This window comes from Lethenteron reissneri, chromosome 16 (genome assembly GCF_015708825.2).
Source record: "Lethenteron reissneri isolate LAM-NWPU_2019-01 chromosome 16, ASM1570882v1, whole genome shotgun sequence".
NCBI lineage: Eukaryota > Metazoa > Chordata > Hyperoartia > Petromyzontiformes > Petromyzontidae > Lethenteron > Lethenteron reissneri.
Genome location: NC_083794.1, coordinates 7,055,510 through 7,082,519, shown reverse-complemented (window position 1 = coordinate 7,082,519; position 27,010 = coordinate 7,055,510). Strand labels below are relative to the sequence as shown.

Sequence of the window (27,010 nt, the reverse complement as noted above, 5' to 3'; positions counted from 1 at the left end):
CACCACGTAATCATTTTTTTAAATAATAATTTTGCATAGCTATTCATTATTCAGCCACATGAAAATTAATAACGAAAATATAACACTCTTGGAATGATGCAGTTAAGTAAATATTTAACAGTGAAAATGGCGCTGAAAACGGCCAGCCATGCTACATGCGTTCTTGTAGTGACAAACGCGATCCACAACCATCGTCTCATAACGATACTTGTTGCGAGACTCGAAAAGTGTTCACCGATAGTGCTGCATCATATTATCCCCCCAAAAAATATAATAAAATATCACCGGACAAAATGTCAAGTAAAATATCACCGGACATACCACTGTTAGTGACCAATCAATAACACATTTATACACAATCAAGCTTTAGTCATTTCCAAAATTACTTAATAACTCACTCCCCCCCAATACATAAATAAAGTATACGGTGCCTGATAAACCATAAATCATTTCAGCTGAGAATCCTAAAAAACCAGAGGACTCTATTAACAGCAGATGGGCACGGCTCGTAAAGAAATCCCAACGATATGATAATAGCAATCGGCTCAAGGCAGTCGTGTTGCTAATACAGAGTGGTGCAACTACGAGCAGTGGCAGTGAAACACTACCCTCGTTTCGACCATGACGTTACTTAGAAAAAACAGTTTCTTATTTATTTAAATGAAAAATTCACATTGATAGATTTTGTCTTGAGGTATCGACGACGAACTTAGGTTCTTTGCAGATATATACGTAAATCAATTTCTTGATTATCCAGGATAATGGGGGGTGGCATGGGTTGCAGATTAACCGTACTTGAAAAATAAATAAGCAAATAAAATATTTGTATGCGCGTAGCGGCGGTTTCATTAAAAGCTGTTCTTTGTCGAGGGCCGGTGAGTACGTGCCCACGTGACCGCAAACGAGTCGGCAATGTAAAACACAAGTGAATTGTGTTACGCCACAACGTATTGATTGCTTAATGGGACGTGAGGTCAGAGAATGCGTTGTCTGTGTTTATTGCCTCTTCATGCAAAATGTTTACGCGCCTGCTCGTTTGTGGTCGCGTGGACACTGGAGTCACTGACGAATAGTGAAGATCAGCTAATAATGAAATCGTCGTGCGAATAAAGTGGTGATGTTTTTAAATCCTTTATATTAAGTTCACTTGCTTGCTTGCGCGCTTACGACCGTGCAAATCTTTCGGTCGTTTTAAACCCACTTCCCGTGATCCAATCGAGCTGACATTTTGCACACAGACTCGTTGTGCGTGGCAATTTATTTTCGTGAAAAAAACTTTTTCCACAATTTTACACTTTTTAGGTATTTTTTTTTTATATTTAATTACCAATTGCTTAATGGTGACAGGCAATCATCTGACCCATAGGTGGCAGCCATCTCAAGCCAGAGGACGAGAGGACTCTAGCCGCCCGTTTCAAAGACCAATGTGTGCTGGGTTGTGGCCCATTGAACACGCATATAAAGGATTTATAGTGAAAAACTTTGTTTTTACGGGTTAATTTTTTTTCAAGCACGGTTAATCCACAACCCACATAATACTCCCACGTATAAACAGAACTGAACAATGACATTCAAATTGAATTGAATGTTGTTTGCAGAAGCTACCCATGAGGAAAATGGCAGCAGCAACTTCAATACGAAGCATTTTCCACAGGGCTTAATTACTATATCACATGCTGTCTCTAATCCCATAATCACTATAGGGCCAATAAAATTAGTACCATCTTAATAGGATTCGAATGCAGTTGTCCAATTGATAACCTGGTCCTCGTAATAAGAATGTGGAATATCCACAAAGAGCTCACGAATGACAATAACGATGAGGACGACTCAATGATCGCTTGAGCGTGTAGACGTATTGCTCTTTCTCAGTTGTAGTTGTAATTCTCTGAACATTTCTGGCACAAAGAAATTCGATTTTCTTAAATGCTCCATTATGTGACGAATGATAGAATCTGCGTTATGCTGTGATGCATTGTATATGTGGGCAGTGTGCACATTAAGTGGTAATTCAACTTACTGACGAGTTTGCCACAGAAATGTGGAATTTCCACCACTAACTCAGGGCTTTGAATTCAGATGAATGCCACCATATGCTTGTATGAGTTTGGGGGCTCAATATATATTTTAACGCATGCATACGTTGCTTAAACATATGCATACTCATCAATATGTATTATGTTGTTAATGGTTGCATGCGCAACCTATAACAACCTGTTTGGGCATGACGGTCACCCATCCAAGTACAAAGGAGAATCAACCCTTATTGTATTCTAACATGTGACTAGATCGAGCATATTTTCGGTGATTTGGTCATAGGCGCAGATGCATATTTACTCTATAGTAGACTGTGATCACCCAAAACAGAAGCATGGAACACATAGCAATTTAATGCCAGATTCCCAAATACGAAGGAGGCATCATATAAACATCGATACACCACTCCGCTTACTCCTGACACAATTACCTTGCTCATGAACCACCTCAATGTAAAACTATAGTCATCAACATCAGCCATAACAAAGAAGTGAATGCAATGAACAAACTCCTCCCTTTGCCCGTGGAGCAACCCGAACAAGGATGCACATGAAGTCACAATTACAACAACAATTCCAAACCCATCACAATACATTAATACTGCGTAGCGATGCATTGAAAAACTCAGGTGCAAAACAAGGGCACTGCAATGGAACCCCGCTAACTCGTGCGATGTTTTAGCAGCGGAAAATAATCGGGGCCGCCAAAGCCCCGTCCTAGCGCTGCAGAAGATGGAAACTTTGGAAACCACTTGGGCAAGATGGCGACTCCCTCGATCTTTTTTGGCTCCCGCAGTTAAGAAAAATAAATTATCTTCGATTGCAGGCGAAACATCTCGCTTTGTGTCGGCTTTGTTAAGCTTTTTTTTTACAGCTGTCAATAGGTTTACTCCGGAATGTAACTATCTGCTTTGTCATGCCACGCTCCTCGCTCTGAGCGGATACATTTGATTACGTGTGGAAGCTAGATTGGGAAAGCAGCATTTTGTATTTGGACTCAACCCTGCAGTATGATCTTTTGTAAATGTGTTGGGGGTGGGGAGGGGTCATGCAACAACAAGACACGGTTATTGTTAAACAAATGGAATTCTTGGCTTGGCTATACCCATTTAGAAAGGGGCTGTATCTTTAACATCCTCACCTAGTCTCCCCCGATGCTATTAGGGGTGTGGGGGCAGTGTTTGAACAAATTTCAAGCAAAAGCAGTCTCATTACAAATAAGTAATACAGATGCAATTTGTAATCACGTGCGTTCATACTCGATCTGTTATTGTAAGCATATTGTAAATACGCCTCTTTCGCGGATGGACACATCTGTGTGGTCTGTTGTCTGCAAAAAAAGCAAGTGGTAAGGAGAGCCGATTGCATTTCCGATGAAAACCCAAGTGTGCTTCCCAAACGTAGGCCTCCCAACGATTAAACACCATCAAATATTCATGGAGGTAAAGAGGTTAGCTCAATATTTCAGGGAGACAATAAAAAAAATCCTTACGTAGAAATTATTACTTATGTAAATACTGGAAAGTGCAAATGCCAAGACATTTACGATAATGTAATACGCACATAATTGTCCTGAATGATTGGCGGTATAGCATTTTTCTCATCATTCGTATATTCATTCCGTTGTTTAAAATCGATATATCAAATTAAACATAACTATGCTCAATCAACTGTTGGCAGGAAAGCTGTGAAACGAAGGCAATTGTTGAATGTGGAAATGTTAGATTTCACTGTTCAGTCGTGGGCTAAAAATGAACTCTAACTTAAAAAAGGAGCACTAATAGCTGTAATCACAAAACATAATAAAACAATTCTATGAAGTTTTTGTTTAAAGTCAAAACATTGATGGAAATACGTAGTATTTATAATTTGTGTTATATTTTTTTTATTTAAAGCTTTCGTGACGGCAGGGATTCATATTCTTGGTTCTTTCGGTAAAGTCACGTAGAAGGGAAATAATAAAATAATACAAATATCTAACAAATTTTCTTGCTATGGATCTCACACCTGACGATGATTGCTTGTGTTGCAGTCTAAACTGTCGTGATAATTTTTTATTGTTTAATATTTTTACTATTTCCCTTCTACGTGACTTTACCGAAAGAACCAAGAATATAAAATGTGTTATATAAAAAATATTGTTGCTTATCAGGTGATGTGTGAGTATATATATGTGTTAAGGCCTATGATCAAATAAAAGCTGGAAAAAATCCCAATCTCATTAGATCTTAGGCGGTAAGCAGACTTGAGCCTGCAGGCTTCACCATGGAAAGACGTGGATAGGCTGTGGGGCTATGTGGTGGCGGGTAGTGGGGCATTGCTGCTAAATTCAGTGTTGTAATGTGCTTCTATGGTCCTCGCCCTCACCATCTGGCACGCAAGAGCATGGTCAGATAGGGTCAATGGAACTCTGCGACCCTCGTTCAGCAGTTGTTTGATGTAGATGCTGTACATGATCACATTATATATATACACACCTCCATTAATTCAACTGCTATCGAATTCAGCAAATGGCTTCCAGCATTCATTAATTATTTTGAGTTTATTTTGGGGGGTTTTCATGAATTACTTCAATGTTCAGTGTCTGCTGCTGTGTCTTGTACAGCCTGCTTTGAGCTCGATGCGTAAATGTGCTTTATAAATGGAATATATTGTGTTAAAATGTGTGTACAACGATTATAATTAGACCTGTGGTATCCGAAATAGACAGCATCTCATTGTAAGAGAATGCCCACTCTGCTGTCAGTCTGGTGGACGCAACAGTTCACTGGTGATTTTGACAACAAAAAAAGGGCGAGTTGTTAGTTTGAAAGTTCCTGGTTTATGACTCGAAGGAAATCGGGCTCTTGTTGTTCCTACAGACATTGCCGCAATTTATGCGCTGACTTTTTTCCTCCCTTCATGAACCGAGAGAGGGGGACCACGTGTTGCCAAGTTTGAAACGTGCGAATTCATAAGGTGAGTGGGGGGAGGGGTATTTTGATCATCAACATAAATAAACTTTTGTCGACACAAATAATTCATTTATCAGGGACCCATCCGCGCTTCAAGCGACTTACCGTTTTTTCTATTCATTTCATTCATGCCCAGTTCTGAATCCATTCCACGAGGAAACCAAAAGGAGTTGTACCTCTGTAATTTACGTAGACAATCAACACACACAGACACAAACACGTTATAAAAAATATACTATGCTATCGTGAAGTAACGCACAATATGTTTTTCAATTTGAAAGCTCCATTACGATAAAGTACATGAAAATGCTTCGTTGTTCTAGAGTGTTATCCAATTCCTTTTTGAATGCGAATGCCGTCTTTGCATCCAGGAGAGTCAACGGATATTTCGGTCAAATGTATGTATGTTGAACTTCTTTCGCACCGTACGTAGCCAACCGTGCTAATCGGAGGTGTTGGATAACTCACAAAATTAGGATAACTCGACGTGAACAAGAGTATATCTACATAAATTATAAACACTGCATCACTATCTCCGTGTAAATCCAGTGTATGTGAATGCGTATATACATGTACGAGTATCTTCTTGGTTCTTTCGGTAAAGTCACGTAGAAGGGAAATAATAAAAAAATAATAAAACATAATAAAATAATTCTCACGACGTTTCGGCCACAACGCAAGCAGCCGTCCTCAGGTGAAGAACATGTGACTTTACCCTGCCGTCACGAAAGCTTTAAATCGAAATGTACGAGTATATTACAAATGTTCCCACAATCGACATCTTCAAGCGATGGAGCCATGAGACCTCTCGCTGAGACGACAAAGATCGTATGCCTCTGCGTTATTCCCCAACGGGAGCATTGGCTGAGTGGCGCATTTTTTTTTGGCAACAGGATTCTCCAGCTTGCTTCACCCATCAATTTTTACCAATTGGCAAACAGTAGACTATTTACACTTCAAACACACGGATGGGTTAAGCGTCACACCTCCACATGTGTGAATGTAAGTGGGTTTGAAAACCTAACCCAATCTCCGAAGCCAAGTTGAAATGTTACATATAGAAAATAGAAATAATTTTCAGTTATGCGTATGACACCGTGTTGCATGCATTACAACGTGTATAATGTAAGAATGTTTAAAATGCTTTTAGTTATTGGGCTTGAACAACTAAGTTTATAGATATATTTGAATCCAAAGTGACTGAGCTGTAATCGTCATGCTGTTTAGCATTGAACATTGAAACCAATTAAATCATATTTAGTTTCGGATATTAAATTGCTTGTCGTCTCAATAAACACCGCCGTTCATATTAATTTGCATGCAACTGATGGGAAAGTGGGCCAATTTGTCACGAAGGCCTAAACAAATGATGTGTTTGCAACACACGATAAAGACATATTAATTATCATAGCCTCTTCTTAAAATCTTAAGTGCTATTTGTAATGATGTGTCTAATGTGAGCAAAATAGAAATTGATATATCACCAACCATCAAATAATTTTATATGCAGTGTCATTTATAGATTCATGCAGTATACCTTACACAATATTACGGATCATGTTCGTATCACAAATGCCTATTATACACCGCCCTAGAATCGCAAAAAACCCCATCTCAATAGTGAAAATGTACGAAAATTTAAAACATAAAATTGCCATTAATACTGCACAATTGTCCCGGTCTATGTGTTGTCGTATGGCACTGTGGAACGTGTGCTTCGCCGAGAAGACGCCCATTACTTACCCTGCTCCTGTAGCACAAGTACATCCCCGTCACGAGCACCAGCAGAACGACGGCGGCCGCGGACCCAGCAATAACTTTGTTTTTCCATTCGCACGATCGCAACAGGTGACCAAACACAAAACGAAATGCAACGCTTGAGTATTATTATTATTATAACAGCATATCGCCGATTTATTATAATTTTGAACGGATGTGAAATGAGCTCGCGAAATAAAATGAACACGAAAAAAAACACCTGCGAAAAAATGTAAGCTTATTTTAGAAAATTAAATCATGCTCCTATTTCCAAACACCATTAACCCGCTTTGGACATTCGAACAGTGATTATCATCCCACATCAAGGCCTCCCATTAAACGACGTTTCGAAACGGTACCACGACACTTCACAGTGTTTGTTTTAGGCGACAGACATTGCTCACCGTGCGTTTTCGGCAGAGACGACACTGCGATCGTCGTCGTTCTGCTAATCGCGATAGTCGTTGGACAATTGATCGTTGACGTTGAGATCGAAGACGCGGCGATGGTGGTGTTGGCGGTGGTGGTGGCGGACGCGTTGCCACTTAAATTCGTCGCGTTTTGCGTCGCGCTCAGAGTGCGGTCCGCTGTCGGGATCGAACTCGGCGCAGCTGTCAACAACGACGTTTGTGTTGTCGTCTCGTTTGACCCGACGCTGATGTCCGCGGTGGTATTCGCCTTGGCGGCTGAGGCTGAGACAGCGGCAAACTGCACAACTGCAATGACAACGAAACAAAAAGCAGAATGAGAGGCAAGCCTTAAAACTTGTTTTCGTCTCGTATTAGCTTCGCGCACTGGGCTTTGACTTAGAAACAATCTCGCCGATAGAGCTGGCCCTTTGGCATTCGAACAAATGTGGTACAGGATTGCCCTTTAACATGTCATTCTCACGCGAGAGTGTGACAGAAACATTTAGCACTTCCTACAGCCTCAGGGAGCAATTCTTAACAAAACAGCCCAGCATCGTTATTTTTTGTTGCTTGCTTTAAGTTAACTTGTGGAAGATGCACCGAGATGCCCACCAAAGTTTTTTTTATATTTACCGGTGAGCTGCACACAAGCAAACCATTACATTTTGAGCATTTCCTTTCGCACGCGACGATTTCCAGCAGCGAATTTTATGTTTGAACGCAACACGGAGAACGGTATAGCACTTACTGCAGATGAAGAGAAGGTGCGTCCAAGCCATAATGAGTGGAAAGTGTTGACAACGTTGATTCAGTGTGTTTCCGAACGCTTGAGGACACAGTGATAGAGACGCAGCCACGGGGAGTAACTTGGCTCCCACTGACTATATCCGAAGAAGGCAGTCGAACTGGGCCCCAAGCTCTCCTTATCTCACTGTGCAGGTTTTCCTTTAAACTTTCAAAAACGGCCAATCGCTGCCCACACCACACTGCCCCCGCCCTCCGCCCCTTATAAAATGATTGTGGTGCCAGAAATGAACGCATGACGAAATTTTAATGTTGGGAGAAAAAAAAATTAAGCTTAGAAAGTTACATTTGGGAACGTGCATGGAGTGGTCATTTATTTCTACGTGCATGGAGTGGTCTTTTTTTTTTATATGGTCACAAGAATCGCGTGAAAGTTCGTATGTGCTTTCGTGAAATGTAAGAGATCGGCACTGATATTCCCATTCATTGAGCTGTCGAGGGTATCGCTGTGAACGGTATTTTTTAATTTATTGTCGAGACATTGCGAACCACCTGTTAGATACATTGCAGATGTATGCATTCGATTGTATAAAGCAGCCAAATTGTAAACATTTATTGTGAATCAGTTTGACATGAAAAAAAAACTAAATTGCAAAGTTCTTTTTTAACTCCTCTGAGCTGTACTTTATTGTAATAATGTTTATTTTATATTATTTTGCATCATATCGCAGGGTATTCACAAACTACTCATGTTATAGGTCGCTATACTGTGGTTTGTTGAAAAATAATTCAAATGAAGCAATTTTCTGCCAAAAAAATGTTCAATAGTTATTTGTGTCATCTGAAGTTATGTCTCCAAATTTAACACATTCGTCGAAATAATAGGTGACGTTTCAGACAATGTCCCTTTTTGACAGTACATCGAGAGGAAGGGCCATTGTATATTATATATTTTTCAGGCAGTGTTGTTGACTAACGTGTTGTTATTTGTGCTTGGGCACCACTGTCGCTGGATTATCGCCAAAATAATTTGTTCAAATTTAAACAAAATCCGTGGAACTAAACGCCGAGGTAGATTTTGTTCGTTTGACAGAAATAATTTCATAAATCGTAAATATGCATCAGGTGGGGGTGTTGGTGCAGTGCTTAGCGTACTGCGTACGTTAGTAACCGAGCGAACCAAATTATATTCCTGGCCACTGCTAACGTCAGTCACGAGGGATATCTGAACTGGTCCGTAACAACCGAAATATGGTCAAACAACCCCCGTGGGTCAGGGCATGAAGGAGGCCTTCATCCACCAGTGGATTCACAAAGAACTTTATTAAATACATGCTTTTGTGGGACTATGAAAAACACATTTTGAAATAAAAATTATTATTTTTAAATAATTGTGCCAATTAAATAATAATGCAATTTATAACAAGCACAATATTTCACAGATATAAATGACCGTGACTCTGAGATTCTGTACTTTAATGTCAAATTGGTCTGCAAAATACATGTTTTATGTACAACAGCAACCAGACGCAGGCCTGTACCCACAAGCAGTCATCGTTTATCTGGTCAACTTGGGCTGTTCGACGCAAAGTGAATGAGAGTACAACGGCGTTAATATATGCCACGTAAATAAATTACATTGATGTCAAGAAACCATGGAATGTGCTTGCGATGCATATTGTGGTCTAGCCTGATGAATGCTCCACTTGCACACACACACACACTATTGTTTACAGTATTTTATTCATGCCTTGAAACATAAGCATGCAAGCACAGCAGCTGTCAACAGCCATATATTGCTTTGTTACAACGTTTAATTTAGTACACATTTTTATATACGTTTTTCTTAGACCAAAGGCAATCTGTGAAAAATAGTATATACCATATTAATACATGTATGATGATTGTAAATAATTATAATGATATTAATGGTGCAAGTTAATACAGATAAAACATGACATTAAACTAGTGCTCAAGTGTTTTGTGATCTCTGTGCAAACATACGGTATTCATATCTTTCTATACAATGACAGCTAATATGGTTCACAAATCAAAAGTAACACATACAAATCATCTGTAAAGTTGACATCACTTAAACCAACTCGTGCAACGCGTATAGACTGAAAATTAACATCCATAGCAATATTACTTTTATTACGACAGTGGAATAAACAAACTTGTCACTTGAAACAATATAAGATCAATACACCAAAATATAACAAAACCATTGTAATGGCACGTATGAGCAAAGTGAAGTAATTGATCATTTCCCAGCAATGCGATGTGCAGATTCACATTCTCCATGGTTTGCCTGAAAACCTCACGGCCAGAGCCCAATGTTCCTTCGACCCCACAAATCCCGACCCCGTCCACTCATTTCTCTCCTTGTATCGTGTTTCACCGAACATTTTCCAGCGGCAACAATGAAAACGTACAATGCCACCTTCCACAAATCCGAAAAGTCTGTTGTTTGTCGGTCCACACTCCGTATCGGCCGCGTTGTTTGACTGCTGATGCAGGAGCCGCGCATTGTTTTGCGAAAGCAACTTCAATTCAGAGTTCTTGGGCTCAGAATACAAACATTCCGTGGAGTGTAAAGGTTGGACATTCAACTCAAGTATCATCACCCTGTGTCCCTTCCATCAGCTCGTGAGTGGCGACGATGGGGCTGAACACACTTCCGCTATGTTTCTAGTTCTGTTTTCAGTACTCCTGCTTTCGTTCAGTTCCAAACCTTGTGTTTATTCAATCAATTTCGATCGTTTGAACTTAAAGTACAACAATTAGAACACAATGCGTCCGACAATTACGAATCCATCCTGCATTACTCTGCCTCCCCAGGGTAGCTATCAATTCAAAGGAGGGGTACACGCCAGGAGACACGTTTATTTCATGCAATGTTTGAGTTTTCCAAATTCACGCGTAAATTGCTTGTGTTGATGATTCACCAGTAATGTTACGCATACAGCACATTTTCTAATGCAGATGTGTGCTTATTGAATCGGTGCATTATTACGGGACACATTGTACATGATTGCACGTAAAGAATATTCAGAATGTTGGAAATAATGTCTTCTACTTATATATAATTGTATATAATGTGCATTACCTCACTGGATTATGTAGTATATCCTGCATTGCGCAGTTAATATTGGTAATTGCATACAATTGTACATTTGCATAAACCATGCAAATAATGCATAATTACGTAAATTTTTTGAATGTTTACAAATTATTCAATAAAGTACCAAATGACAGTTTGCAAATGTTTGATTTATATTGATTGACTTTTAATTTTTGTATAGACACTCATTGTACATAGTGTTATTAATATCAGAAATGCATTTACACCGATTGCATTGTCCAATATATTACACGCTGATCAGATGATGCACAACTACGCCTTACAATAAATCACGACTGAGGAGCAGTCGATTTGCGGCACCTCGCTATGAACCTCGCGGCCTGAGTTCGAATCCAGGCCACAGCTAGCATCAGTGGCGAGGGATATCTGACCTGGCCCTGAGCTCCCACCTTCACAAACCTGCAATGTCAATCATGGGGGAAATATGAATCCAGTATAATTTTAGTCTGGCAGGCTATCAGCCATTCCGAAACTTACGTCAACCATTTCGATTTAAAGCTTTCGTGACTGCAGGGATTCTTCTTCTTGGTTCTTTCGGTAAAGTCACGTAGAAGGGAAATAATAAAATTATATAAATAAAACATGATATAATAATAATCTAATAGTTTATTATAATATAATAAAATAATATTTTATTAAAATAATATTTTATTATATTATATTATTATTTTATTATGTTGTATTTTTATTATTTCCCTTCTACGTGACTTTACCGAAAGAACCAAGAAGATTATGTCAACCAGCCGTGTGTTTATTTTGAAGGTCTCAGCCTTTCTGGGGCTGATCAGCAGCGTCACGCTCGCGAGCCACGTGCTGCTTGCTGGCTTTGTGCTACACGCATTGTCAGACGCACTCCCTCAAAAAATGATGAGGCCATGTCTGCACAAAAACAACTAGACGATGTTTTATAACGATTTATGACCCGGAATACCCCGCAACAGCACAATAAATTTCGATTTAAAGCTTCTTTCGTGACTGCAGGGATTCATCTTCTTGGTTCTTTCGGTAAAGTCACGTAGAAGGGAAATAAAATAAAAATAAAAAAACATAATCAAATACAATTCTGACGACGTTTCGGCCAAGCAACCGTCCTCAGAGGACGTATCTGATGATTGCTTTCGTTGTGGCCGAAACGTCGTGAGAATTGTATTTGATTATGTTTTATTTTTTTATTTTAGTATTTCCCTTCTACGTGACTTTACCGAAAGAACCAAGAAGATGAATCACAATAAATGTTTAACCATTTCAAGCAGAATGGAGTGGGGAAGCCTTCAACCAGCAGACTATTTACACATGGCCGAATGGTCGCACAATTATGTTAAGGCAGTCCTTATACCGGATTAATTGAATGTTAGATGTGGGAAAATGTCACATCTGGAAACATTGTCATGGTGTCAATTAGGATTGCTTTTGGCGACTTTATGAAGGGCTGTAATCTATTGCTGTACTCTTAATGAACACCAATCCTGTACGGGGAGGATTTCCACACAACTCACACTTAACTTCTAATTGAGCAATGTTTGGAAGAACGTAATCAACCAGGTAAAGTGTTAACTGTTGTGTTAACCGACTCTCTGTGTTGCATTGCATTACATATATATATTTTTCCGCCTGAGGGCGGCCGCTTGTGTTGCGATTGAAACGTCGTGATATATTTGTTCTACCTACGTGACTTTACCGAAAGAACCAACGAGTATGGATTCCTGCAGTCACGAAAGCTTCAAATCAAGATTTCACTAGGTTTGTTTTCTCAAACTTCCTATTTCTCTCTCAAAATGTTACCAGATTTGTCAAGTTCGAATTTCTGTCCTCCGACCGCTAAATTTTACCAGGTTCATCAATAGGTCCAATTTCTCTCCTCCGGCCGCTCTCATTGACATCCTAATTTCTTTGCCCCACCCCTTTCTTTCTATATAATGCCTCGAGACAGAATCGTTGTGTCTCTGTGTGTCTCTGTGTGTCTCTCTGTGTGTGTCTCTCTCTGCTTGTGTGTCTCTCTATGTGTCTCCGTGTCTGTGTTTGTCTCTCTCTCTCAAATGTAGCAATCTTTGGAAGAACGTAATCAACCAGGTAGGGTATTGACTGCTGTGTTAGCCGACTCTCTGTGTTGCATTGCATTACATTTATAAGTTTACTAGGTTTGTTTTCTCATTCATTCATACCTCATGACGGTTGCTTGTGTTGCAATTGAAACGTCGTATTCTATTATTTATTTTATTTTCTTTCTACGTGACTTTACCGAAAGAACCAAAGAGTAATTCCTGCAGTCACGAAAGCTTCTAATCAAGTTTGAATCAATCCCGTAGTAACATGACACTTGTAGCGAAATTACACGTACACTTTCATCATATATTTTTGGGTATAAACGCATAAAAATGCCAATGTGTGTCATACACTGCCATCTGCCCGACACAGGCCAACAAATACAGTTGCCACGTGAACAAACGTGGCGATTTAGTATTGCTTCAGCACACAGGTGTGTTGGAGAGCAAATACACACACAGATTTACCAATTGTTTAATCAGGCGATTATTCGGCTATGTCGGGTGGTGGAGGGGTGTATGACACATGGGCATTTTACCCTCACGGCGATCTGATTCCACAAATCTATTATGAATCGTAACATTGCTCGCGAAAGCCTGCGCGTTAACATGTACGCTTCCGTTTGGAAAGTAAGTGAAAATTATAACTTGGACCACATATAAGCTATATCGATGCTTGATTTAGAAATAATATTACCATTATGCACAATTATACAAATAGACTATTGTCCACAACGGAAATATATACGCCCCAAAGAACGAGAAGATAAGTAGCCATACAGATAGGCACTTAAGTAACTTCACACGCATCTGACACTCAGTTTACTGACGTAGAGTCGTACCTTCGGTTCAAGCACGACAACAGAAACAAACTGTGCACCCCAATCCAGCAGACGCGCATCCGCGAAGCCTCAAAGAACTAATCAATAATGCCTCCATCCTCCACCTTCTCCCCCCCCCCTTAAAAGTAAAACTGACTCCGTATTTGCACGTGCATTATGCAGTCGAATATTGAGGCTCTAACAATTGTGAACACTGGGTGCCGTTCGTGGAAACTTGAGTGCGTGCCAAATTGCCGCTGCCGTTTTTGAAACCACCACAGAGCGCTTTTAATAACTCGAGAACAAAAAAAACACAATTGGCAGATTACAAAAACCAAAGTGAACCCACATTCTCATAAGGTCATGGGTCTATTCGAGCGTCAACTATCATGTGGCATCGACAACCAACTCTCCAACTGTCGGGGGAAGATGTCATTTTGTGAGTGACAGCGGCACGCCGCCTGTTGTCTCCCCATTGCTGCTGTTGGCAGGTATGCACCATTGGCCATGCATGCACTTTTCACGATTCTTTTTTTGACAGTCTAGATGTTAAGAAAAATTGCCAACGATGTGCATGTTTGTGTATCGCACTCGGCATGCTCAGCTTGTTAGTTTTTTTTTGCGTGTGTGCAGATGCTAAGCAAAGGGTTTAATGCTTGCAATGCGAAGCTGCCATGAACTACGTGAGCTTAAGTGAGCATAATAATAATAATGATGATGACAAAGATCCCCCTTATTGCCTTGCATAAGATGTTGGGGCTGTCAGCGAGCACCTAGTAAGGCTGGACGGTGCATGAGGGGGCGGTGTGGCTAGCACCACGCTCGACCGCCTTTGTCTCCCTGGTGATGATTCCTTTACACACTGAAACCAGTACTTACATAAGGCTGAGTCAACCTTGAGAAGGACCGAAACTGGTTCTGATTTTCATCGCCACTGATGCTAGTCATGGCCGAGAATTCAACTGAGAACACTGGATCAGTACGTAGGGCAGTGATCATACCACCACTGCTCATCCACTCTGGTTAAGATCTACCTATGTGTAGGCGACTGGGATTAATGTACATCATCTATCTACGGTGTCCATGTCAGCCCTGATCACCCAGAACATGGTTCTACCAATATGAATGACAATGAGTAGAGATGAGGCATATTTGGAGTGTGTTTGTTGCTCCTGGGAACATAATTCTATGCATTTTTTTTTCATGTATTTACATTCAGTAGAAGAGAGGAAAATTATTGGAATATTATGACATGAATATGATACAAAATAAAAATTGAAATGTTATTTTTTAAAATTATTGAATGCGCTTCAATGGATTTAGCCTCTTACCCTATATAATCGCGTGTCTCTAATAGCTCTATCTACTCACTACAGTAATTTTGCTGTAGCAGTTCCACCTGAAGACGGAAGCTTGTGTTGCCTCCGAAACGTCGTGATTTTATTTAGTTGTTTTCATTTTTATTTTATTTTCACCTAGGTGACTTTACCGAAAAAAGCAAAGAGTATGGATCCTTGCAGTCACAAAAACTTCAAATCTAGAATGGATTTAGCACATTTAATTATCGGCAGAAGTGTGCGCACTCGTGACCTTCAAGACAATGCTTCTGGTCGTCAAGACGTTCCATAATGTTAACTGGACATGTTGTAAATGTGCCACCTGAGTGGAGATGCGGTCATCGTAGTATTTTCAACGTTTGAAAGTGAATCTTTTTACATCGAGAAATGTTTCCGCAATCCCTGTCTGCACCTCCGTCTGTATGGTCATGCCCAACCGTGTGATGGGATCAGCATTTGCCTGTACAAGATAATTCAAGAATGCGAAGGGAGATTTTTTCCATGGTGAAAATTAACTTCGCTGAAACAAACTGCGAAGGTTTATTTTTGTATGCACTGCCGATGATTGTGAGCGGAAAATAATGTTTTCCCTATGCAGCATTAATTACACGTAATATAAATAGCACGTGCCATTAACTTTTTATGTCGAGAAGTATACAGTCATCTAAACTCTCATAAACCAAGACCCAAACAAAGAAAATATTTAGAAATTATAAAAAATGAGCAATTTTCAACAATGGAACAGCCACACTAAGTCACATTGAAAAGGTTCCAATGTACAGATTAATCGCGCAGTCAGACAAGGTGACACGCTTTCACCAAAGCTATTCACAGCGACAATCCAGGACACTTTCTGAAAACTGGGAATGGAAAAACAAAGCCATGAATGTTCATGGAGAAAACATGCACCACCTCGGATTTTCTGACGACACGGTCATTTTAATGAACTGCAACAAAAATGCTCTAAGTTGTTCATCAAGAAGGATGCAAAGTTGGGCTCGGGATAATGCACAAGAAGTTGGCATAATGATTGCAAATATATGTCAGAGGGACACAATTGGAAAACACAGCAGACTATGCATACCTAGGACTGTTGTTGAAGGCGAACTGGAATCAAATTGATGAAATAATGATTCGGACACGAGTGGGTAGGAGTACTCCAAGGAAAACTGAACCTTTCTAGATTTGAAGCTTTCGTGACTGCAAGGATTCATACTCTTAGGTTTTTTCGGTAAAGTCACGTAGGTAAGACGGAAGCTTGTGTTGCCTCCGAAACGTCGTGATTTTAATTTTATTTTAATTTTACTTTCATTAATTTTGATTTAAAATTTTTACCTACGTGACTTTATCGAAAAAACCTAAGAGTATTAAAACTGAACCTGATCATGAAAGGCAACATACCAAATCCGCCGTGACAAATGGATGAGAAACATGGACGCTAAGGAAGAAAATCGAACAAAAAAACCTGAAAAGTGAGCAAAGAAGCATGAAGGAACAACATTGGAAGAAAGAAAAGTGAACACATGGATGAGAGAATATACCCAGGTAAAATACATATTGTTTACTGTTTATCCAAGTTAGTGGGGCTTAAGCAGGACATGTCACTACAAAGGATGATGAACAAGACCAATGATGGAGTGGCAGCTACAACTACTATGGATAAACTATTTTTTTATTTTAGCATGTAAGGCCCACTGAGATATACAGCTCTTAGGTTTTATCGGTAAAGTCACGTAGGTAAAACATTTAAATAAAAATTAATAAAATAAAAATAAAATAAAAATCACGACGTTTCGGAGGCAACACAAGCTTCCGCCTTTATTTTACTTTTATTAATTTTAATTTAAAAATTTTACCTACGTGACTTTACCGAAAAAACCTAAGAATATGAATCCTTGCAGTCACGAAAGCTTCAAATCTAGAATTATACAGCTCTTTTTCAGAAGCGGCTTGGCCACATATGATAACTCAACGAAGTGGTTTATCATGTGTAAATGTATAGCAGCCAAACACTCTAAACGCATGTTTCTAAATGAGGGGGGGGGGGGGCGAGGAATCCACGTGACCACAGGGAGAACACGCAAACTCCAAATATACTGCAGCAGGCATCAGGATCGGGATCGAACCCACGACCTCCTGTATACCAGGCGAGGTAGTTAACATCTCCTAGCCACCGTGATGATGATGAGAGAGAGACACGCAAACTCCAAATATACAGCAGCAGGCGTCAGGATCGGGATCGAACCCACGACCTCCTGTATACCAGGCGAGGTAGTTAACATCTCCTAGCCACCGTGATGATGATGAGAGAGAGACATGCAAACTCCAAATATACAGCAGCAGGCGTCAGGATCGGGATCGAACCCACGACCTCCTGTATACCAGGCGAGGCAGTTGACATCTCCTAGCCACCGTGATGATGATGAGAGAGAGACACGCAAACTCCAAATATACAGCAGCAGGCGTCAGGGTCGGGATCGAACCCACGACCTCCTGTATACCTGGCGAGGTAGTTAACATCTCGCCAGAGAGGACGTTCAACACGAAAATGGAGCAATGCAATGAGCCCGTGTACAGGTGCTCAGTCCATCGTTACATCGCAGAAGTGTGACAGATGGTTACGGCTTTGGGAGGCCTTCGTTCAGCAGTGTAATGATTATTTGGCTGATGATGTTAAATCAACATAAGGACATTTCATGTGCTCGTATGCATCGTTTAGCAATTTCGAATTAGAAGATGAATAAATTACCGAAATAACCAAAGTGTATGAATAAATTACTTCTCCACTTATGCGGGTTAAAAAAACCTTCTTATTCACTAGGCTATTAAGGTATTTATATGAAAGTAATAAAATGTAAATATTCGTCATGGTCTCCAGTAGAATGCACTTTCGATGGGGGTATCATTGAATTCTTTTTTTCTATGGAATTTTCAAACTCTTTTGATTTCAATAAATCACACACACAGTATTCAAGCATAACGGTGAATTGAAAATCCAATTATATAATTTCAATTATCAATCATTAACATATCTTACGTAGATTGTAAGCTCTTAATTGAATATATGAAGTTTTTAATTCACGCAGATACGACGAAAAATATATTTGAGAATATTAGATGGAAAAAAATACTACCACAAAGATCATTTAGTATTGAAGCCTCGGCTACGTAAATGTATTAATCATCCAAAAGAATAACAAAAAATGCTTTGATGCAAATATTTCAGAGACTAAAACAACTTCGGCTATAAAAAAGAATGCCTGATTTTTTTTCAAAAGCAATTATAGGCTTGAATGTTTTACTTATTTCAGATCGTTGTTTGGTGAAAATTGCACGAGAAAGCCAACAGCAAAATGCATTTATGTATCTTTTTTTCAAATTTTACAATCTTATACTGCACAAATACTTAGTGTATCGCAATATGTCGAGTATATTATCGCTAATGAATTCTAACTTTCACGCTGTTATTTTTTTACATTACTAAGAAGGGGTCTAACTGTTGTAAGAACAAAATACAAAAAAACATCTCAAATCTGACCAATGCATTTTTTCGCATATATATATTTGTTATCAACCTAATAGATATAACCAGAATTAAAAAAATACACTTCTACAACACACCTACTGTCCATTCATCCAAGGACAGGGTTGGTGATGAAATATATCTCTGGTTTTAACACACTTTGAACATCTCATTTGTTTTAGTCCACCCAAAATCATCTATAGTTATGACAACAAAGACAAATATACCCCATATAGCCTCAACAAACAGCTGGGGCAAGTGCTGTTAGCGAGCACCTTGATATATACACACGCGCGCACACGTGTGTACTGTCACACGCAGGCGCACACTTCACGTAGATTTGTCATTAAAACAATTAGTCGCCACATGTGGCGCCCTGTTTTTTTCCGAGCCCATTTGTAGCCAGCAGCGCGCGTGTGGTCGGTGCGGAGAGTGCTTCTTCGTCCGTTAAAGCGAGCCCGTGAAAAGACACACACACAAACCGGCCAGGATCGAGGGGTGTGAAAGGGCAGACCGCCCGCTCGCCCGCCCGCACGACGGCACCGCGCCACCTTTAGCTGCCAAAACAATGCCGATTTATTTGTAGCTTGGCATTTGGCAGCTGTCTCGCTACGGTTAGACCACCGGTTTTTTTTTCTTTCACGACAGCGTGGGAGTTCTGGATCCGGGCCCGGATAACTCCCGCACGGACCAGGAGCTCTCTGAGAGCCGGATTTTGAATTTTCGTAAGAAACTGCAGAGATCTTCTTGGTTCTTTCGGTCAAGTCACGCAAGCAGCCGTCCTGAGGATTTTATTACGTTTTATTTTTTATTATGTTATTACTTCCCTTCTACGTGACTTTACCGAAAGAACCAAGAAGATGAATCCCTGCAGTCACGAAAGCTTTAAATCGAAATTTAAACTGCAGAGATGTTTTTTTTTCTTCCGTGAAACTCAAATAGCAGGCAGTGCTTTCCCGCAAACCAAGGGCCTGATTGAGTGCGTGTCATTGTTATGCACGGCATCATTAAGCAAATTAGATAATTGCCGCTCGGACCTTTGCAAGCACCTAGACTTTGAACAATCGTGCCTTAGGTCTTACGACTGTTTAAATATAGACAGATGCTTTCAAAATCCAGCATGGGGCCGAATATATGTATTGTAAGGTAATGCTTGTACACACACGTGTAAGAGTCAATATAGGGCATTTGTTTAAAGGCGTTTTATATCCTTAGGTTTTTTCGGTAAAGTCACGTAGGTGACTTTGATACAGCTATCGTGCTGTGACGGTTCCACCTGAAGATGGGAGCTTGTGTTGCCTCCGAAACGTCGTGTTTTTTTATTTTACTTTTATTAATTTAAATTTTTTTACCTACATGACTTTACCGAAAAAACCTAAGAATATGAATCCTTGCAGTCACGAAAGCTTCAAATCTAGCGTTTTATATCGGCATGAATTAAAACCGGCAGTTTTTTTATGAATTCAGGTTCATTATGTTTGCGTAGGTGGAACAGTGGAGCAGTGGTTTGTGCGATGCGCTACGATCCCGGGTTTTCTGAGTTTGATTTCTGAACTAGTCCTGGACCCCCCCCCCCCCACCGTCACCAATCCACACACACCAGCGTGGTGAAGTATGGCTTAATAACCTCCATGACCTTCATTTAGCAGTGGATTGACAACGTGACTGCGCATTATGTATTTATTTCAGTTATAGCTTACCCAACATGATTCGAAATTCACACCACACTCTTCAAAAAACAAACATTTATACAGTCACGACCATACTTGAAATATGTGCACACCGCTGATAGGATTATCTGCTATTTGCAGAAAGAGAATCGTTGCCATTCTATACACTGAACAGGGAGAAGTATAATGCTCACAACGCCGAACATACAGGCTGCACAACACGACATTCTCGTCCATCCACAATGCCCTTTACATCGTAATTGAGAGCACAAATATGCCGCATGAGCATACGCAGACAAAATAATTTTCTGTCATTGAGTAACAGGTTTTAAAACTATAAACATTGCTTCACTTATAGTTGAGGATCAAAAATATGATTTGTCTCGATTCTCGTTGTATTTTTTTAAAGGATTGAAATATGAAAAAGCCCAGGGGGGAGAATGACTGTTTGATTTTATCTACCCAAACTGGGGTCAAACACACATCCACGAGTCGTTTATTATATGTATCTGATAAAGATCATATTTGTAAAAAAAAAATCAAGGTCAATTTTATATTTTTACAAAAATTTTGCTAAAAACGTGAAATAATAATTCACTGTGTAACAAAATAATATTTTGTTCCTGGGTAGTAAGTGTTATTTTCCAATTGCGTATGCCTCAAAAGTATAGAAAGTGGCTATTATTCCCCACAAACTTTGCTTTTGTGAGCAGGACACAAAAGCAAATTTACTAATCAACACCATTAATAACACTGTGTAACAATTTGTTTTTGTCCCTGGGTAGTAAGTGTTATTTCCTACTTACTTATGCCTCAAAAGTATAGAAAATGGCTATTATTCCCCACAAACTTTGCTGTTGTGACCAGGAAAGGGATATTTAGAAATGTACCTATTTTCAATGAGAAAACGTGTGCATTTGTGCCATTCCTTCACATAAAGTCCTGGTCACAGAAGCAACGTTTGTAGGGAATAATAGCCATTTTCTATACTTTTGAGGCGTAAGCAATTGGAAAATAACACTTACTACCCAGCAACAAAAATCGTGTTAAATAGTAATCATAAACACGCGCTCGGCACAACATGTTTACAACCGAATGTTTTTTTTTAACCTGGTGAAACCAATGCACATAAAGCTGTTATTACACATTACTCTGCAAATGCATACACATACTCGATATAAATAGTCACTGCGTGTGCTGTTAGTGAGCACCTATCAAGACCTGCATGGTCCCGAGGGAGTCACGTGTCCAGAACCACGCCCAGACGTCGCTGGTTCCCCGATGCTGCGTGCTGACATGCTGCACCGGGTGCTCGTTTGAGCTTCAGTCAAGGCTCAGTCAACCAAGCTGAAGCCCGTATCACTCGCCACTGATGGTAGCTGTGGCCAGGAATCAAACTCATGTTGCTGGGTTCGCAGCGCAGTGCGCTAACCACTGCACCACTGCTCACACACAAACACAAACCATCTCAAATGTATCTCTTAGTCTTTGGTTCTTTCGGTAAAGTCACGTAGGTATAAAATAAGAGTATGGATTCGTGCAGTTACACGAAAGCTTCAAATCAAGATTGTATCTCTTAGGTGAGTGATTCTTAACCTGGGGTGCACGCATCTCCTGGGGGTGCGAGATGCCCTTTCTAGGGGTTCGAGACATGGCCAGATTTTTTTAGAAGGTAAATCATCGAAACACAAACTAAGCACCGGCACGTAAGTACAACTACTTTATTATTTCCCTTCTACGTGACTTTACCGAAAGAACCAAGAAGATGAATCCCTGCAGTCACGAAAGCTTTAAATCGAAAAATACAACTACTTTGTTTCATTAAACCCTCTATGTATTTATTAACATTATAGATCGTTTTCACGATTGAGAACCAAAGGGGTGCAAGGCTGCAGTCAAGGTTAAGAACCACCGTCTTCGGCTGGGCAGCATCACACTCAAGTTGGTAGCACATCGTATGCTATTCTTCATACTGACACACTGGATCGCGACTCATTTAAGACTGAGTCGACCTACGAGAGGACCCAATCAGGTTCAGAAACCGAATACCAACGGTGCCACGGTGGCTAGGAGATGTTAACTACCTCACCTGGTATACAGGAAGTCGTGGGTTCGATCCCGACCCTGACGCCTGCTGCTGTATATTTGGAGTGTACATGTCTCTCTCCCCGTAGTCGCAGTGGATTTGTCTCCAGGTCTTCTGTTTTTCCCTTCACATTTGAAATCCACGTGCGTTTAGAGTACTGTATTTGGCTGCGATACATTCATGATAAGCCATCATTTGTGGCCAGGTCGCTTCTGAAAAAGAGCTACATAGCTCAATGGGCCTTACTTGGTAAAATAAAAATACAAAGTTCAGCTTAGGTAGACCTGGAATGGAACCTGGAGTGGTAAAGTCTGTGAACTACCACTCCGACATTAACAATGTGTGTTCAGGGACACACGTACAAGTTGAGGTGCATGCTATTGATATTCCAAAAGGGTGACGTCTATGGGGTGCGGGAGGAGTGGTACCACGGTTAGCGCACTGTGCTATGAACCTGGCAACCTAAGTTCGATTCCCGGCAAAGGTGTAACACGAGTGACAAGCTCAATGTTAATTAGTTCGAGTCGCCCCTCTTCATCAACCTACACTGACCAAGGTGGTGAAGTATGGTCAAACAACCTTCATGATTGCCATGATCGTCTTGGTTCTTTCGGTAAAGTCACGTAGAAGGGAAGTAATAAAATAATAAAAATAAAACATAATAAAATAATATGATTTTATTATGTTTAAAATAATATTATTTTATTACGTTTAATTTTTATTATTTTATTACTTCCCTTCTACGTGACTTTACCGAAAGAACCAAGAAGATGAATTCCTGCAGTCACGAAAGCTTTAAATCGAGATTGGCATGATGTGGGGGAGAGAGGCATTCATCGAGCAGTGGCTTGATAAAGCGCCGTAAATCATCACTTGTTTTATTACTCTGGATTGCAAGAATATCAGGATATTTGCCGAAAGACCATTTCAGTCGTATTTCACTGAACTGTGACTTGCAAGTAGACCTGCCGGTGACGCGCACGGCTGAAAGGTGAAGCTGATGCGTGTATGAGTCGTGCAATTCGGGAATTCAGCGCAAGAAGGGCGGGTGGGATAAATCTCTCAAAAAAATGCGGAGGGATGCGATAAAATCTCACCCGAGTGGACGTGACGGAATGGAAAAACGCCTGGCTAAACTGTTAGGGCCGCGTGTGGTATAACAGGAAGCAGGAAAATTAAAGGAATGGGAATAATGAGGTCCCTGTTTTTCGGCGCAACACTCTTTTTTATAGTCCAAGGGCAAGAGAGGCAGGGCTGTATCACCAGACATTAATAATAGCAGGAAAATTCCAGCAGTGAGCGATGACATATTCACAGAATCATTTACGTATGATTTCCAGCCCAACAAGAGGTCTGCATTTTTCATCAATGTCTGCCTGCCCCCCCTCCCCACCCCACCCCACCACCACCTCCGTCTGTGCATTCAGAGCCATTCAAAAATAATTGAAAGTCCTCATTAACTAATTTGCCGGTGTTTGTTCCGTGTGGGAAATTGACCAAGTTGCTGATAATCCAAGAACCGCCCACAGAGACCAGCGTGTTGTTTCGAGATGGTGAGGCTGGAGATTATTGGCACTGTGGCTTTGTGGCTCCACCGAGACCAGCAATACGATAATTAGACCGTTATTTATTCCTCAAATGTTCATGTAATAAGAAAAACATTGAGGTGAGGACCACAGTGGGGATAAATAAATAAATAAACGGGAAGCTACGCTATTGGTTGATTCTCGTAACAGAAGACATGATACACTTATTTATTTACATTCAAATAAATACTATAAACATATATTAATTACATTAATTTAATCAATGTTAATGTTACAATATTGATCTGTTTTAAGTAAAATGTTACATCATTAACGTCTTCAATGTATATATTTTTTACCAATTAATACATAAATCGAGTCAATCATTTATAGCGAAAGCAGAGCTGAATTGATACAAAATATCTATTTTACAAACACGATCTGGATAAATGACAAATAAAGACGTTGATTGTAATCACAATAATATTTTTGCACTCCTTAAAAAAATGTGCATTAAACTAACATTGTAGAGAATAGCAGAAAAAAATATTGTCAAGGTAATAACTGTCATTTGTGAAATAATACTGGTATCGTAACGGTTATAGTCACAGTGATGTTATTTTGTCTTGAATGTTAAATAATGGGGAAAACCAATAAAACGAACGATCCGCCATAATTTATATTTGTAATAATAATATTCAAAATAAAGTATTGATAACGTTTTATTACATTAAATACAACATTTGATTGACAGAACCCATAGCATAATGACCCAAATGTATGGTGAAAAATAACGATTATTCACGCGATGCTTGGGACATATTTGTATTTTTTTTTTACAAATAAAATACCTGTTTTACATTAAACATGAATGTGCATCAAGTATAATTTAAACACTACCCGCCAATAACGCCTTTAAGCTGTGAATAAATATTTTAATAAATACAATACCTCATGCATTAATTATAATTACAATTGGGGAAAAAGCAGAAAACCTAAATATTTATTTTAAGTTCAATATTTCAGTATTTACATCTTTGCAATACTTGATATATTTTAATAACTCTAAAGCATAAGCATGTCAAAACTTTCATAATTGAATCCTGCAATCACCGAAGAATGTTTTGGGTAATACCACCTGGATTTATCTTCATGAGGCAGCATTAATGATGATAGTGGTGACATATTGGTGTTTACTTGTACATCGCTAGCAAACAAGCCTCTTCGGTTTTGCATTATTCGAAGGTGCACACTACTAAAATTAAGTATAAATAATTTGAGAAAAAGCAATTTAGATTTTTCTTGCACATGTATTGAGAAAACAAGAGACCGAAAGTAATGTGTGTGCTCTGAACTTATTTTGCACCATACAGAGCCAACCGTGCTAATCGGAGGTGCGGAAGGATGGACGAAGAAACAAACACAAAAATCACTTCTAAAGAAATGAGTTTTCGATCGAGATTTAAAAGTGCATAGCAAATGATTTGACTGGGAAAATGAGAAGGTACCACAAGAAACCAGGGAAGGCAGTGAATTAGAGTACGTAAGCAATTTCAGAAATTGGATGCAACTTGGAGTATCTGAAGCAAAGTTCTTGTGCAGCATCATGGGTAGAGCTAAATGGAAGGCCATGATCACCGACCAATTTGAGAAAGAATGTGGCACATTTAGAGAAAGATACACTACAAAATGTCATCTTCACATTAGTCAAGACACAAAAGGTATGGCTCCAGTGTTAATAATATGAATCATAGCATTGTTTTTTTGATATGTATAAATTACATATCCGTAAAATAAACATTTTAACTTAAAGTAAAAAATGTAAATGTATGAAAGCAGCCGAACTTATACTCTTTTGTTATTTCGGTAAAGTCACGTAGGTAGAAAAATAATAGATCACGACGTTTCGATCGCAACACAAGCAATCGTCATCAGGTGGGACAACCACAGCAAGAAAAAACTACTTCAGAAATCGTCATCAGGTGGGACACGCACAGCAAGAAAAAAACTGCTTTCACAAAATTTGGTGTGTCTCAAATTGTAATTAACATTTGAGCATGATTTTTTTTATTCACAATAGTTAAACGCATATGTACTACGGCTATAATTGTACAAGCACTTAACCTCCATCACCTAATAACCCACGTTACTGAATAACCTCCCTAGCTTAATAACGTAATATTAAGAGATGCACTCACCTCATTTGTAGGTGAATTGGTGTAATGCAATATTGAATGCCAAAATGCGAACGGATCAGATCACATGTATTCAATGCATGCTCCCGTACACCGCAGACATGGAGCGATGAAATACGCTCCTGCGCAGGAGCCAGATGGATTGTTGTATCGCGAGTCCGTGAGAGATGGTGATGGCTTGGGGAGTCCGTCATCCAGCAGTGCACGGATCATTGCTGATGATTCTTGCAACGTAATGTGCCGATAAATTATAGACGTCTATTTTTTTTCAAATTGTATTTTGGTGAGTGGAAAATTATAATTCATCAGCCAATTTCTTGTGACAGTATCTCTCAGTGAAATATGTATTTTTTATGATAATTTCCACAAGGAATTGTGAATAATGAGCCCTGTGTCATATACATGCAAATAAAAAATTCTGATTAAAGCTCCACTTTTCTGTATAGATTAATGTGTACTTTAAAAGCGACCACAGATTGCTAAATGTAAAAATACATAATCAATTAACTGTATTTAAAATATTTTTTGCTCATCAGTACAATAATACTAATTTATAGTATACAGTACTATAATTTGTCCTAATGTGTTTTGTTCATTTCAAATCTGATCATTAAATTGCCTTACTGCTGCGTAGATTTTCACGGCAGTGCTGTTCAGTTCTACGATGCTTATTTAGGATGTACCGCACGTTGTTCAGCATGATGTCCGACGTTTCTCTCCATGTGATGAGACCTTCAACAGTTTTTACGAGGACAGTATTACA

General features: G+C 39.5%; 1 long non-coding RNA gene across 1 annotated transcript in view; it reads right to left on the bottom strand.

The window, feature by feature from the left end:
* The window catches only part of LOC133342888 (uncharacterized), a 97,542-nt gene extending 89,478 nt beyond the window's left edge, over positions 1-8,064 (bottom strand). Inside the window, exons 1-4 of the long non-coding RNA XR_009755193.1 lie at positions 7,907-8,064; positions 7,153-7,464; positions 6,734-6,807; positions 5,096-5,168 (exon numbers count right to left, since the gene is read on the bottom strand). This is a non-coding gene — a long non-coding RNA (uncharacterized LOC133342888). The remainder of the gene's footprint in view (positions 1-5,095; positions 5,169-6,733; positions 6,808-7,152; positions 7,465-7,906) is intronic.
* Positions 8,065-27,010: the final 18,946 nt, after the last annotated feature.